This window comes from Mustela erminea, chromosome 7 (assembly GCF_009829155.1).
Source record: "Mustela erminea isolate mMusErm1 chromosome 7, mMusErm1.Pri, whole genome shotgun sequence".
NCBI lineage: Eukaryota > Metazoa > Chordata > Mammalia > Carnivora > Mustelidae > Mustela > Mustela erminea.
Window position 1 is genome coordinate 47,979,495 of NC_045620.1, and position 15,757 is coordinate 47,995,251.

Genomic DNA, 15,757 nt, shown 5'->3' on the forward strand with positions numbered 1-15,757 from the left:
CATTGTGGGACGCCTGGGTGGCTCAGTTGGTTAAGCAGCTGCCTTCGGCTCAGGTCATGATCCCAGCATCCTGGGATCAAGTCCCACATCAGGCTCCTTGCTCAGCAGGGTGCCTGCTTCTCCCTCTGCCTGTGCCTGCCATTTTGTCTGTCTGTGCTTGCTCCCTCTCCCTCTCTCTCTCTGATAAATAAATAAAATCTTTAAAAAAAATACATTGTTAAGGCTATAGCTGCAATAGACAATAACAGATACTGGCAAAGTTAATTAAAACTCTTCTGGAAAGAAATTACCATGGTAGATGCCAGTAAGAACATTCATGATTCATTGGGAAGAGGTCAAAATATCAATATTGAACAGGAGATGGAAGAAGTTGACTCCAGCCATCATGAAGACTTTGAGGGGTTCAAGACTTCAATGTAGGAGATGACTGCTGATGTGGTGGAAACAGCAAGAGAACTAGACTCAGAAGCAGAGCCAGAGGATGTAGCTGAGTTTCTGCAATCTCATGATGAAACTTTAATACATGAGGAGTTGCTTCCTTTTTTTAAAAATTTATTTTTTAATTATTTCCAGCATAACAGTATTCATTATTTTTGCACCACACCCAGTGCTCCATGCAATCCGTGCCCTCTATAATACCCACGACTTGGTACCCCGACCGCCCACCCCCCGCCCCTTCAAAACCCTTAGATTGTTTTTCAGAGTCCATAGTCTCTCATGGTTCACCTCCCCTTCCAATTTCCCCCAACTCCCTTCTCCTCTCTATCCCCCCATGTCCTCCATGCTATTTGTTATGCTCCACAAATAAGTGAAACCATATGATAATTGACTCTCTCTGCTTGATTTATTTCACTCAGCATAATCTCTACCAGTCCCGTCCATGTTGCTACAAAAGTTGGGTATTCATCCTTTCTGATGGAGGCATAATACTCTATAGTGTATATGGACCACATCTTCCTTATCCATTCGTCCGTTGAAGGGCATCTTGGTTCTTTCCACAGTTTGGTGACCATGGCCATTGCTGCTATAAACATTGGGGTACAGATGGCCCTTCTTTTCACTACATCTGTATTTTGGGGGTAAATACCCAGGAGTGCAATTGCAGGGTGGGGAAGTTCTATTTTTAATTTCTTGAGGAATCTCCACACTGTTCTCCAAAGAGGCTGCACCAACTTGCATTCCCACCAACAGTGGAAGAGGGTTCCCCTTTCTCCACATCCCCTCCAACACATGTTGTTTCCTGTCTTGCTAATTCTGGCCATTCTAACTGGTGTAAGGTGATATCTCAATGTGGTTTTAATTTGAATCTCCCTGATGGCTACTGATGATGAACATTTTTTCATGTGTCTGATAGCCATTTGTATGTCTTCATTGGAGAAGTGTCTGTTCATATCTTCTGCCCATTTTTTGATGTGATTGTCTGTTTTGTGTGTGTTGAGTTTGAGGTGTTCTTTATAGATCCTGGATATCAACCTTTTTTCTGTACTGTCATTTGCAAATATCTTCTCCCATTCCGTGGGTTGCCTCTTTGTTTTATTGACTGTTTCCTTTGCTGTGCAGAAGCTTTTGATTTTGATGAACAGCTGGAGCAAATAATCCAAAAATCAGAAGAGACCCCAAATGGCTAAGGAAATGTTGAAAAACAAAAATAAAATGGGGGGCATCACGTTACCTGATTTCAAGCTTTACTACAAAGCTATGATCACCAAGACAGCATGGTACTGGCATCAAAACAGACACATAGACCAGTGGAAAAGAGTAGAGAGCCCAGATATGGACCCTCAACTCTATGGTCAAATAATTTTCGACAAAACAGGAAAAACTATACAGTGGAAAAAAGACAGTCTCTTCAATAAATGGTGCTGGGAAAACTGGGCAGCTATATGTAGAAGAATGAAACTCGACCATTCTCTTTCACCGTACACAAAGATAAACTCAAAATGGATAAAAGACCTCAATGTGAGACAGGAATCCATCAGAATCCTAGAGAATATAGGCAGTAATCTCTTCGATATCAGCCACAGCAACTTCTTTCAAGATATGTCTCCAAAGGCAAAGGAAACAAAAGCAAAAATGAACTTTTGGGGCTTCCTTTTTTAATTAACATATAATGTATTATTTGTTTCAGGGATGCAGGTCTGTGATTCGTCAGTCTTACACAGTTCAAAGAACTCACCATAGCACATACCCTCCTCAGTGTCCATCACCCAGCCACCCCACTCCCTCCCTTCCCCCGCCTCCAGAAATCCTCAGTTAGTTTCCTGAGATTAAGAGTCTCCTATCATTTGTCTCCCTCTCTGGTTTCGTCTTATTTAATCTTTCCCTCCCTTGCCCTATGATCCTCTGTCTTGTTTCTCAAATTCCCCATATCCATGAGATCATATGATAATTGATCTCTGGTTAATCAGAGATCAATTGATCTCATATTAGATCAATAATTGATCTGATCAATCTCTGATTGACTTATTTCACTTAGCATAATAGTGAGGAGGTGCTTCTTATGGATGAGCAAAGAGTAGTTTCTTGAGATGGCACCTACTCCTGGTGAAGATGCTGTGAAAATTGTTGAAATGACAACAGAGGTTTTAGAATAGTACATAAGCTTAGTTGACAAAGTAGCAGAAGAGTTTGAGAAGACTGACTCCAGTTGTGAGACAAGTTTTCCTGTGGGGGAAATGTTATCAAACAGCACCACCTGCCACTGAGGAATCATTCATGAAAGGCAGAGTCAATCAACACACCAAACTTCACAGTCTTATTTTAAGAAGTTGTCACAGCCACGGCAGCCTTCAGCAGCCACCACTCTGGTCAGTCAGCAGCCATCAACACTAACGCAAGACCTTTCATCAGCAAAAAGATTATGACTCACTGAAAGCTCTGATGATGGTTATCATTTTTTAGCCATAAAGTATTTTTAATTAAGGTATATACATTATTTTAGACTTGTCTATTGCACACTTAATAAACTACAGTATAGCATAAACATAATTTTGATGTGCACTGGGAAACTAAAAATTTCATTTGACTCACTTTTTTTGCAATATTTGCTTTATTGTGGTGGTCTGGAACTGAACCCACATCTCTGAGGTCTGCCTGTACTCTATAAAGCACCACCACTCTGTGCATGAGGGAATTGTATTTTTGAGAAATTGACTAACTTGCCTGGGGCAAATCCAGGATTTCCATGCCAATCCAGTTACTTACGAAGCCTAAATCACTATGATGGTTGCTGAAAAGGTCCCGACGGCAGCCCACGTGGATCCCAATCTTCAATCCCTGACAACTGTCACTGTAGAAAGGACATATAATTAGTAAGGGAAGTGATAAATTCTGATGAAGACGTCAGACATAGCCTCCAAGCTGACTACAACCTCCTTTCAAATATCAGCTCTCAGGAAAACCATTGTAAACACTACAAAGACGGGGTTGTTAGATGTTTTGTGGTGAGTCCCCTGTGCCCAGAATGCATATTAGAGGCACAAAAGTATTCTTTTTAATAAATGAACAAATGCTTTATTGTTGAATCTGTTAGCTCAGAAGAGGAGGAAAGGCAAGTGGAGTGGAACGAAATGAAGAGCATGTGCATTTATTCTGAGAAGCACCATGTTTACACCACTTTCCATCAAGCAGCAAGCACTGGAGGCACCTACGTGGCTCAGTGAATTAAGCATCTGCCTTCGGCTCGGGTTCTGATCTCAGGATCCTGGAATTGAGTCCCACAGAGGACTCCCAGCTCCATGAGGAGTCTGCTTCTCCCTTTGCCTGCTCTGTCTGCCAGTCCCCCTGCTTGTGCTCTCTCTCTGACAGATAAGTAAATAAAATCTTTAAAAAAAAAAAAAAAAGCAAACATTCATCTGTCCTCTCCCTAGACACTGCATCCACAGCCTACTTCCTAGTAAAACTCAAGGCCTTTTTAGTCAATGAGCTAAGGTTTAAAAAAAAAAAATTCCTCCTAAAGGGGAAGATTTTGCCATTGTTTTGGGTTTAGGGATGTATGAGCTTAGTACAGGTATGTCTAAGGATGGAACCTGAACCACGGAAGCTATGGAGATGTAGGATCAATGAGTCCACATGGGGTTGTTGGGAGCAAATGCCTGGGAGTACATGACCCTAACCAGGAATAGGAGATGAGAGGCCCCAGTGAGCATGACCCAGAGAAATCACCAACAGAGTCCACTGTGAAGTCCTGCCAAGATCTGAAAGGACCTCACCCTGATCACAACAGCACAAAGCAAATGAAAATTTCCCTGCCATCCCCATGGCACCTACTATGCAGCCTCATCCTCCCCCTCCCCCAACCAGGAGGATTTCTGAGCTGAAATGTGTCTCAGAGACAGCAGGGTAAAGAGATAGGCATTCAATACCCCACCTCCCAGGTGACCAGCCACAGAATAACCCAAAAGGAGAGTGAGCCTTTGAAAGAGCTCAAAGATTCTAATCATGACATGGGCCAGACACAGCAAACACTAAGCTCGGGTGGGGTTTCTGACTTAATGTGCTTAGAAGGCTTCTTTTTGTAACCTGGGAAGTCCTTCTAACCCATCAAGGACATTCAAAAGGGCATGAGGAGGAAGACATAAAGGCACAATGTCTGGCTTGTTCTGGCCACACCTCCGTTACCTGGTCAAAGAATGGTCCCCACCTGCAGAGGAATACTTTGTGGGCATCCGTGAATGTCACTTCAGTCCATCCTCACAGTCTGAGGGGTTTCAGGATATTACATAACCACCAATTTCCCCTCAACAATGTGTTCTTTGAGTTTCTGACAATTACTCTGTGTAGTAGCAAGGCACGCCAAGTAGAATAGCTAGAGATCAAAGGGAAAGGACACATTTGTGCTGGGGAAGAGATATGAAATCTGAAGTCTGACTTTGCCAAGATATATGGAAAAGTGCATCTCAGAAATACAAATCAGATGTGTTTATGGGAATCAAAGTGAGAGAAACATAGAATCAGGGATGATTAAAAATCCTCCTTAAGGAATTGTTCTTTAAGGTTTCAATCTGGATTGGTAGTCATTTGGGAACATTTTAGCCAGTGTATTTGTTTCTTGCTAAATTTTGTTCTCTACAAAAATGGAGAGTATTTTTGGCAGAGGAGCATCGCGTTCGGCAATAAATATGTTTCTGAACATTTGCAAGTCAAATACCATCCGGAATATCTCAAGAAAGGTTGTTGTTTAAGAGGTCTCATCCCATAAAACACTTTTATAGCTGCTTAGATGAGGTAATTAGCTGTAACTAGAAATAAGAGGTAATAGGTTGGTCGACAGAATAAGTACCATGTGGGTTTCAATGAACTAGAAAGCTTAGCCAAGCCAACTAGGTAATGTTCCACAGGAATTTAACAATACAAGGGAGAAGGGCTTGAAAGGCAGCTATGCTCACCACTATACCACCAACGCCCGCTAGGAGAAGGGCTTGGAACAGCAGGAACATGTGCCTTGGAGATAAGAAAATGTATGTGAGGGAAGGCAGTATGGCTAGATGTGTCTCTGAGTATTCAGAGGGCTCTTTTCTGGGGAGAGATGAGCCCTGCATTGATACACCGTGGAATGGGGATAGTTAGGATTGACAGGGGCACCTGCAATGAAACTGTGTCCTGTTCACTATAATGAATAACTAGAAGAGCACGAGTGATCCCAGGACAGGGCTTACTCAGGGGCAGAGAGTTCTCTGTCTGTGGCAGGATCAAGCAGAGATGCCAATGAGAAGAGCCCAGCACTCCATGAGTGAATGGGTCAGTCAGTGTCTTCCAATGGTTGCTTTGCAGTAGTGAGCTCCCTGTTTTTGGAGGCATTCAAGCACCAACTGAACATCAACTGGCAGAAATCCCAGCTGGACAAGGATGAATGGTCAGCATTTTCCAAACCACTCTGCTGACTCGGCTTGGCTGGCCATGCCAGCATCCTCTGGGAAACTTTTCAAAAGGACAAAATTTCAAGCCCAGTCACAGAAATTCAGATGCCGTTCTAGGGTAGAACTAGTGGTATTGGCAAATGTTGAAAAACAGCTCTCCAGAACACAAAAATGTCCTCATTTGTAGCGCTTGCTGATTTCCATGGTGTAAATACTCCCACTGTGTCCAATTTCAGGCTATCAGTGCGGAGTCTGAATGTAGGGTAGGCCAAAAAAATGCAAGGAAACCACCGTCACATCATATTCTCACCAGACAGATGCAGAGGATGAAATTCACCTGAAATACAACAATAATGGAATTGTGATATAGTTAGAAATGATGAACTTTGGATAACTATTACCTTTGTTTTAATCTGGTTTGTTTCATTGGAGGTTTTGTAATTTACTTTTTAATAATGACAGTGTTTAATACCTGGCTCGGGAGAATCCTGAAGGTTTAACAGTCAATCAGCTTCCAGGAGCAGGTCCAAGCAAGCTACAGCATCCCCACATGGCCCCCAAATCAGGCCTTGAATACCCCCCATGCCAGCTTCTGCCACAAAATCTGGACAAGTTCAATGGGCCCTTTCTGCCTTGAGGTTATGTGGCCTCCCTATTCCATGGCCAAGGACAAGGAAGCCACTCTGCATCAAGCAGTGAGCCATCCCCGCTCAGGACTGCTTGGGCATTTCAAGGCTTAGCAGGTCTGTTTTCCTATAACTTAGGCTGCCTCTCCAAGCAGCCTGTCCTTTGCCTGGTCTTCGGTAGCTTTAGGAACTATCTCTGGGCTACTACAGGCCTCATGAAGGGAAGGCTTTAAAATAACCATCCTCTAAGAGAGTAACTCTAGTTTCATGTGGAGAGAAAGTTGACAGGATAAAGCGGGGCTCCCAGAGCAGACCTCCAGGAGGAGGGTTGCGAGAGGGAAGGGACTTTGATGTCACACTGCCCTGGCTCCAAAATGGGACTAGTGCAGGCACGTGGTGGGGGAGGCACAGGGTGGGTGAGCCCGGGACATTGAGCAGAGGAAAGAGAGGCAGGAGGGAAGGAAAGAGGGAAAGAGTAGAGGAAAGAAGGAGAGAGGGCGGTCTGGCTGTGACGACTCAGTTACACCATTAATCCCCAGGGTTGATTCAGCTGGTCTGGCTGGCTAGGTGGGCGCCCCCTTCCTCCCTCACCGCTCCATGCGTGTGCACTCTGTTGAAGAGGGCGACCTTCTCTGATAGAGGAGAGGACCGTTCTTCCGTCAGAGGGAGAGAGAGAGGGAAAGTAAAAGGGGAGAGAGGGGAAGAAAGAGAAAAGAGGGGAGAGAAGGAGGTAAGAGAGAAAGGGGGCCTGTTGGGAGGGAGCAGGAGAAAGAGGGAGGAGGGGGAAAGAGGAGGAAGAAGAAGTGACGCGGGGGGGACCTGGAGGGGAAAGAGCGAGAGGGGGAGGGCGCGAGGGGAGACGGAGAGGGAAGGCAATGGGAGGGCGAGGGAGGGTCAGGAGGAAAAGGAGGAAGCATTTCCTTTGAGGGGTTCGGTATATTATGAGACACAGTACTAGATCAGCTTTGTCCTAAAAGAATGTAACCTTTAAATAAAATGATCCGTGGGAGACCTGGGTGGTTCATGAGGTTTAGGGTCATGCTCTTGGTTTCAGCTCAGGTCATGATCTCAGGGTTAGTGAGATCCAACCTTGTGTCAACCTCTCACTCAGTGCAGAGTCTGCTTGGGATTCTCTCCCCCTCCCTCTGCTCCTCTCCTGCTCATGTTCTTGTGTGCACTCTCTCTCTCTCTGTCTCAAAAAAATAATGAATAAATAAATAAATAAATATTTCGAAATGGTCAGATAGCCCCCGGATTCCCAGCACTTTGTCTTTTTGGCACTCCTGGCACTCCTAAGTTCAAGGTCTCCCCCTCCCAGCTTTTCAGAAACACTTTAGAGATTGTCCCAGGTCTGTTCTAACAAGTACAAAGTTCTCTAATGAACCTGTGTCATCAGCCTGGAGGTTACTGTGGGCCTTCTATCTCACTCAGGCTCCCATTGCTCAAGCCTGCTGCCTAAAAGCAACCTCTACAGTGTAGACATTTCCCCTCCAGGTAGAGGAGCTTAGTTCCTTTTTCCCTGCTGAAGGCAAGCTGGACTCCATGAAAATGAAACACAGTGACTTCATGGTGGAGAAACTTGATAGACAGCACCTTCTCCAACATGGTCATCCTCCACATTCTGGGAGGGGAAGGCACTGAGCTTCCAAGGGCTTCTTCCTGCATCTATAGTCATGAGGTTACATCAGAAAAGCCAGAATTGGGGCTGTTCTGGAATGCCCACTCAGGATGGATATGGGATCTCTAGCTGGCTGACAAGCCTGGTGTAAACCCTTCTGTGCAGTGAGTTGTCCTCAGATTTTAAATTGTGGAGGCTGGTGACTAGATACCAACCCAACTTGGGATGTGTTGTATGGGACCCCAGCAGACCTGGGTCTTTCAGAGATGGGGCTCCCCATCTCTAGGGACTAGTTTTCTTTGCTTCAAAGATGGGGCTCCCCATCCCCGGCACTGGTTTTCTTTGCTAGACTCCCCTCACTGTCTCTATCCTGAGGGCTGCCTGCGTCTGGGAGAGACACTCGGCTGGGCTTCTCTATGGATCTGTCTCTCTGAGGCCGCAGGAGGGAACCCTGGGTGGTGCTCTGAGCTTCTGATGACCCAGGGTCCAGGAAGTTCCCTCCCTTCTGGGGAAGGAGAGGAAGGAGCACTTGGGTGGGACTCATGACCTCCCGAGCTAAGTAGGAAAAGAAGCCAGGGATAGGCAACCATATGTAATATAAACTGTGGGCCAGGCCCCAAAGCAGGTGTTACAGGGAAGGAAAGCTTTCATCTGATGTGACCCAACAGGCCTGCACTCTGACCAGCTCATGTCCAAAAAGTGCTTACTATGTATTCCTTTCTAGGGCTGCTGTGAGAAATTACCAAAACATAGATGGTTTAAAGCAAGAGAAATGGGTCCTCTCAGAGTCTTGGAGGCCACAGGTCCAAAATTAAGGTGCCAGCAGGGTTATACTTCCTCCAGAGGCACCAGGGGAGGGTCCTTCCTTGCCTCTGCCAGCTTTGGGGAGCCTCAGGTAGCATCACTCAGTCTCTGCTGAATCATCACATAGCCTTCCCTGTGAACATCTGTCTCTGTGTCTCTTCTCCTATGAGGACGAAGGCCCACCGGACTCCAGTAGGACCCCTCCTTAACTAACTTCATCAATAACTCCATGAGATGTCACCTTTCTTGGTCACATGCTGAGGTTCTGAGGTTCTGGGGGGGACATGAATGTTGGGAGATGCTGTTCATGTTGTTGGGAGATTTCTGTCCTTCATGACTTTGTCTGAAGTGGACATAGGAGAGTGTGGAACCCACATCTGACATGTAAACAGGAGGCAGACAAGGGGCACTAGCTCATAGCAGATGACTGAGACTCCCCAGCTATTGTAGCAAACCCCCACATCCCATGCCAGCCTCCAGTCCCAGCCCTGCCACAAAGCACCCACATGATAGTCGATGCTACTTCAGTCTTCTAAACCCAAGTTCCTCATCTCAAAATAAAGATGTCACTTATAAAGCGTGGAAAACGCTGGGCATTTTCAGGGCTCAATCCACAGTGAGTCTGACTAGCCTATCTGGGCTAGCAACAGGAAGGGTGTGCGTGAAAATACCCGGGAGCACATCTCATGCTTGTCATTCTGCATTTGCCATTAATAACAAGAGCACATAAATTTCAGAGTTCAAACTGGGAAGGCTTATTTCAAGTATTCCCATCCTGCTCTTGCAAATAGCTCTCCCTCCCCTGTCCGGCCCGTCCTCCATGTCACTCATCACTGATAAGACCTGGAACACATCGCTGACCCTGGGAGCACAGACTTTATGGACGCAGAAACAGATACCTCTGTCAGCAGTGAAACAGGACAAAGGTGGGTGAGGAGATGGGCCCAGACCCTCCCACTTCCTCCAGGACCTACCCTCCATCCTGGCTAGAGCACAAAGGATACCACACCCACTGAAGAAGGAAGCTCTTTCCACCCTGGGCCCCAAGACACACCTGTTCTCACTCCCTGAGAATCAAGAGTCGCAGTGTTAGTCCAGGGAAACACCAGTCACTCCTTTCTGAAAGGAAAAGCAAAAGACCTATCGCTTATGTGGGCAGAAAACCCACTTAGCTACTTAAGTAATCAGCAATCCCATATGGACAGCTGGTCCTCACTCATGTCTGCATACCCAGCCCCGAAGGGCTGTGATCACATAGTGCTTCACAGTTAGGAAGAATGCTTGGCACATACATTGTTTCATCTTGGTCCTCACAGAGTCCCATAACCCTAAATAGGCCACATTATCATCTTCCATCTCTAGATGGAAAAAACCTAAGGCTCAGAGCAGCTGAGTGTCAGAGCCTGGACTCTGATCCTGGGCTCTCATTCAGACCCTGAGTGCCAGCTCAGTGCCCCTTTTACTGTGTCCATGCTACCTACGGAGCAGATTTCTGTCCTGCATAACTCGGTCTGAAGTGGACATAACCCTCTTTCCCTGGGGAAGAGATCCACCATCATTCTTCCCTCACACGGGTCACTTCACAGGTTCCCATGAATTTTCTTGTACACCAGCATATACCTTTGCATCTGAACAAGGGCAGTGTTGCCCAACGGAGAAATCTGGGTAGTTGGACTGAAAAAGACCCAGATGTGAATCTGATCTCTGCCAGGTTTTAGTGATGTTGGTTCATTCCTTATAGTAGGGAAATAATAACACCTGCCTGGCGTCATGGCACAGAGTCACAAATGCAGCATCCATAAAGGGCCATACCTCTCTGTAAACAGCAGCCTTTATTACGCCATCAAACACTCAAAAGCTTTTCATCATCGATGGGGCAGAAATTGACCTGAACTGAAGCCAGCTCTGTGTGTGAGAAACCTCAGTGCCTGATTACTGATAAATCCAGACTCAGGTGACAGAATCCTATCAGGTCACCCTCTTGTTCTAAAGCAGCTGCTCACCCCTGAGCCACTTGCTTAATCTGGCATGTGAGGGAACTGAACTGGGCAAGCCCTGGAGGAATCCTAAACAGCCCATTCATCTTTCAGGAGCTAACAAGGGCTGGGCATTTCTCTTAAGGCACAACAACTTAGTGTCAATGAGGCCTGGGTGTTTGTGGGGGTTTTTTTAGCTCCTGTTAAGCTATCATTACTTTAAATATTTGGAAAATCCACTTGCAAGCCCAGCGTTTCTAAGTTTGTGATGTGCCCTGGGAAATGACTCAACTTCCTCCAGGACTGAGGTGGTCACAGCAGGGAAGGGGGCAATTCAATCTGCCAGGAACAGGGAGTCAGCCAACTGCACCATAATCCACATACTCATGGAAGATACACTGCTAATCTGGCTAAGAAATGGCTACAGAACAGGGATTTTCAGTTTGAAGGAGCCCTCTAAGAGTCCAACACACTGGATGAAAATAGACCCACACCAAAATTCCCTAGGCATCCTAGAAAGATACCATGAAGATTTATATAAAAAAAAAAAAAAAAAAAAACACCAAGGGCTAAAGGCATCAGCTTCTCCACAGCCACTCTGGAAACTAGAAGACATAAATGAATGCCTTCTCAATTCCAAAAGTAGCCCAGAATTCTACACTTTGCCAATCAATTAAGTATGAATGCAGAATATAGATACTTTCAATTGTGCAAAATTTCAAAAATGTTCCTTCCTTTTTCTCTTTTTCAGGATGCTATTAGAGTTTACACTCCACAGAACCGAGGTAGCAAATCAGAGAACATGGAGACATGGAATCTAAGAAGTAGGAAATTCAACACAGGAGAGAAGAGGGAATTTCCAGGGCAAACACCAGGAAAAGGTGCTGGGATGGTAGCCATGGACCAGATCTAGACTTCTATCTCAATGGAGGGGTAGGCACTCTAAGGGAAACTTCTTCAAGGGAAAGAAACTATAGAGCATCTAAGATGGATAGATAACCTGTGGTATAGTCACACAATGGAATATTATTTAGCAAAAATAAGAAATGAACTATCAAGACATTAAAAGACATGGAGGAAACTTAAATGTATATTACTGAGTGAAAGAAGCCAATCTGAAAAGTCTATGTGCTGTAGGTTTCCAACATGCGACAAAGTGGAAAAGGCAGAACTAAGGAGACAGTAAGGAGATGGGTGGTTGCCAGGGCTAGATGAAAAGAAAGATGAATGGGGGAGCACAGAGCATTTTTAGGGCAGTAAAACTAGTCTGTATAACACCGTAAGGATATCAGTATACATTTAGCAAAACCCACAGAATACACAACTCCAAGAGTGAACCATAATGTAAACTGTGAACTTTGGATGATAATAGTGTGCTGATGTAGGTTCACTGATCATAACAGATATACCCCTCTGGTGGGGGATGTTGATAGTAGGGAGGATGTGGAGACATGTGCGGGGACAGGGAGATAGGGAAATTTCCTGTGCTTTCCACTCAGTTTTGCTGCAAACCTAAAACAGCTCAAAAAAAAAAAAAAAAAAAAGTTTGTTAAAATAAAAGAGCATCTGGCATGAATATCTTAATTTAAACTACTGGGGGATATTTTGAGAATAAATTAGTAATTTGTATTTGAAAAGTAAAAACAACAAAAAAACCACAAAATAATTATGAACTCCAGGGATAACAAAAATTCACACAGAAGAAAAAGCAATTGTAGTTTACTACAAGGCTCATGTCAATGATAATGACATTGTCACAGAATATAAACACAGAATAGAGACCTCACCAAAACTGCAATATAGTTATACTGAGAAGAGGTTGGAAATGCGGTCATCTGTGCCTGTATGTGTGTTTGTGTGTATGTGTGTATGTGTGTGTTGCAGGCAAGAAGAATTATGTGTATCGGGGCACCTGGGTGGCTCAGTGGGTTAAAGCCTCTGCTTTCGGCTCAGGTCATGATCCCAGAATCCTGGGTTCAAGCCCCGCATCAGGTTCTCTGCTCAGCAGGGAGCCTGCTTCCTCCTCTCTCTCTGCCTGCCTCTCTGCCTACTTGTGATCTCTGTCTGTCAAATAAATAAATAAAATCTTTAAAAAAAAAAGAAGAAGAAGAATTATGTGTATGAATAAAAGTTTAGTATCAGAGCTGAGCTCCCCAAGGCCAGCCTGAGAAAAAGACCTGAGATTGTCTTCTAACAATATAGCTTCCGTGAAGACTATAGAAGTAAGATCAATGAGCAATGAACACAGTCTGGTTTGTCCTAGAACCCCTCATCTTTAGGACAGCCCCGAAGTGGGGAGCCTGTTAGCTGGCACACTAGCCTCAGGCCTGCATAACGGGGACAGTATAAAAGATCAAGGGGAAACCATGTCTGTGGCTTCTCTGCATCCAGGTGACCTCACAGGGCATGGTTCTTCTCTGGTGGCAGCCAACCACAACCTAAGTGGGTGAGGAGGCAAAAGAAGTGGCCACTGGGCTCCTGCTGGCTAAAGACCCTGGGTATGCTGGATTCATGTCTTGCATCCCAGGACAGAGCGGTCAGAGATGAAAGTCTGCTGCATCTGGCAAGCTGGGTGATGATTAAAACCCTTTGCTACTGCCATTCTGGTAATGGCATCAGAGGAGTTAAATCCCATCTTCATAAAGAGATCCAATAGATGATGTCTAGATCTGAAAACTCACGATGTAGCAACATAGGTATGTGATTTGGACATAGGAAGTTGGAGTGGAAGCATCAGCTGGAGGAGGTCAAGGGGAAATGAAGCACAGACTGGGAGAGGGCCGGCCGCCCCAGGCATGGAAACTCGTAGAGCAGTTTGACTCCTTAGTCTATATATAGGTACAAATTCAATACAAAATAAGAAGTACTTACAAAAAGATTTTTGAAAGACAGGAAAGAAATATATAAAAATATCACCTCCTTAGTTCATAAGCCCCAGGTGGCTTTTTATCCCATCTAATTTTTGGTGATTGTTTCACATTTCCTAACAAGTGTTTATCACTATAAAACAAGGACCAAAATAATCTGTAGCATTGATGAGAAAAAGATGAAGATGGGCCTTTGCCAACACTCTCCTCTGCAGGCAAATGCTCCAAACAAATTTCAAAGCCTCTTTGTAATTAGACTTATCTTTCTAAACGCAAATTTTATCCTGCAGTGTGGTGAGGCAAATTCCTAACCTGACTGTGCTTTCTTATCACTGTAATTATTATTAGAAAAACCCTGAATAGGGGCGCCTGGGTGGCTCAGTCAGCCTCTGCCTTCGGCTCAGGTCATGATCTCAGGGTCCTGGGATCGAGCCCCGCATAGGGCTCTCTGCTCAGTGGGGAGCCTGCTTCCTCCTCTTTCTCTCTGCCTGCCTCTCTGCCTACTTGTGATCTCTGTCTGTCAAATAAATAAATAAAGTCTTTAAAAAAAAAAAAAGAAAGGAAAAAAGAAAAACCCTGAATAGTAGCCAATTCCTATTACGTCTGCGTTCTATGCTGGGCACTGTACTGAATTCTTGACTTGAATTATCTTACGCAAATTTTAGGGACAGTTGCTTAACCAACTGCCACCCAGGTGCCCCTTGGTGTCATTCCTAGTTCTTACTTGAACAATTTTACTATTTGCTTACCTTCATTGCAATGACCCTGTTCCTACCAGTAGGCACATCAGTGTGAGTCTGCTTAAGGCTCTACTCCCTAGGTGGCTATCCCTAATGCCTGGCTTCATGTGGGCAGTGTTGAGGGGAGGGGTGGCAGGATGGGGTAGTGGGTGTCTGCAGGGTTGGGGCCTGAGTGGGGATGATGCCTGGGGCTGACTAGGGCTTCTCAGTGGAGGGTGGTCACTGGGGAGATGGGGGATATGGTAACTTGGCCAGTGGCAATGGTGGGGCTAACTCAGAGTTCTCTGGGATCAAAACTCAAATCCCTCTACCAGTAGAACGCTGAATACCTCTCTAAAGATCTTATCTCCAAACACAGTCACATTCTGAGAAACTAGGAGATGTTAGGTGAATGTCCACGTCTCTGAGCCTCAAAATAGGGTCACTAATCAGTAGCACCAATATCCCCTGCGAACTTGTAAGAAATGCAGTTCTAGGCCCCACAGGACCCACTGCAGCCAACACCTGGAAGTGGGGCATGGCCATCTGTGTGCAACAAGCCCTCTGCAGGTTTCTGACCTGGCTGCAATTTGAAGGATTGCCTCAATTTGCCCTGGGAGAAGCTCAGAGGATCCGAATTCCAGGGCTACAGCTGCCACTAGTGGGAGTTCACCTCTAAATCCACAACAGGCAGACAACAAGAAGGAGTGCTTGCATGGTTTTATGCTTATAAAACACAGAGAAAATATATTTTATTTATTCTTAGCATAAAAGAGCTGCTACTTTTAGGCACCTGCCCCTGAGGGACCAAGAACTGAGCTTGTTTGCCTGAGGCCACACCACGTGGAGGCTGGGACCCAGGCAAGGAAGGCCAAACCCAGGTAAGCAAGTGGGGCATGGAGCTGTTAGAGCAAGGAGAAAGTGGGAGAGGACAACAGATAACAGCTGGGCGAAAAAGTGTCCCTCCTGCCTTTTAAGATGGTAAGTGACTCACCAACCCACCTAGCTTGGAGTGATGAAACCGCGATGTAAATTCTGCTTTTCCAACTCTTTGATCCTTGTTAGTACAGACCTTACACTCAGGCACAAGTTCCCCCGAGTCACCCTGTCCAGCCCCTCCCCAATCCCATTGGTTCCTGTTGGTGTGATCACAGATACTCTATTTTCTAAAGTCCAACATCTTCTTTTGAGCCGTGGGTATCCTGGGTTGTGTTGCGGTGTGTTTTGTGTTTTGTTTTATGATGCACCTGCTTTCACAGTTTCTGTCTCTGAACAAAACGTGAGTAGCT